Here is a 326-nt window from a genome sequence, read left to right as displayed (position 1 = left end):
TATTGAATTCGAATGTCAGCAAAACATTCCAGATAACACTACAGCTTATTGTCTTATTATTCACGATCGATTGGTAGAATATATTCCACTCACTAATGTGGTACGCAAAATTGTTTAAATGAGAAATACAAACAAATTTATTAATATTTACAAAATGTAAATTAATTCCATTAGTGATGCATTAGACATTTTATTTGTTTCTACGACAATTCCCTCACCAATGTGGTATTGACTGTTGACTTACTATTTCAAGAGCATTCCAAACGATCGGAAAAATAAACATAATTATGAACAACAAGGTTACAGAGACATATATAAACGTAATT

The 326-nt window shown here is 29.1% G+C and overlaps 1 protein-coding gene across 1 annotated transcript in view; it reads right to left on the bottom strand.

Moving 5' to 3' along the window:
- The window catches only part of LOC105455029, a 13,725-nt gene that overhangs the window by 13,124 nt on the left and 275 nt on the right, over positions 1-326 (bottom strand). The gene's annotated exons all lie outside the window — the stretch shown is intronic.

This window comes from Wasmannia auropunctata, unplaced genomic scaffold, assembly GCF_000956235.1.
Source record: "Wasmannia auropunctata unplaced genomic scaffold, wasmannia.A_1.0 LD335960.1, whole genome shotgun sequence".
Lineage (NCBI taxonomy): Eukaryota > Metazoa > Arthropoda > Insecta > Hymenoptera > Formicidae > Wasmannia > Wasmannia auropunctata.
This window is presented reverse-complemented; position numbering and strand designations above follow the sequence as displayed.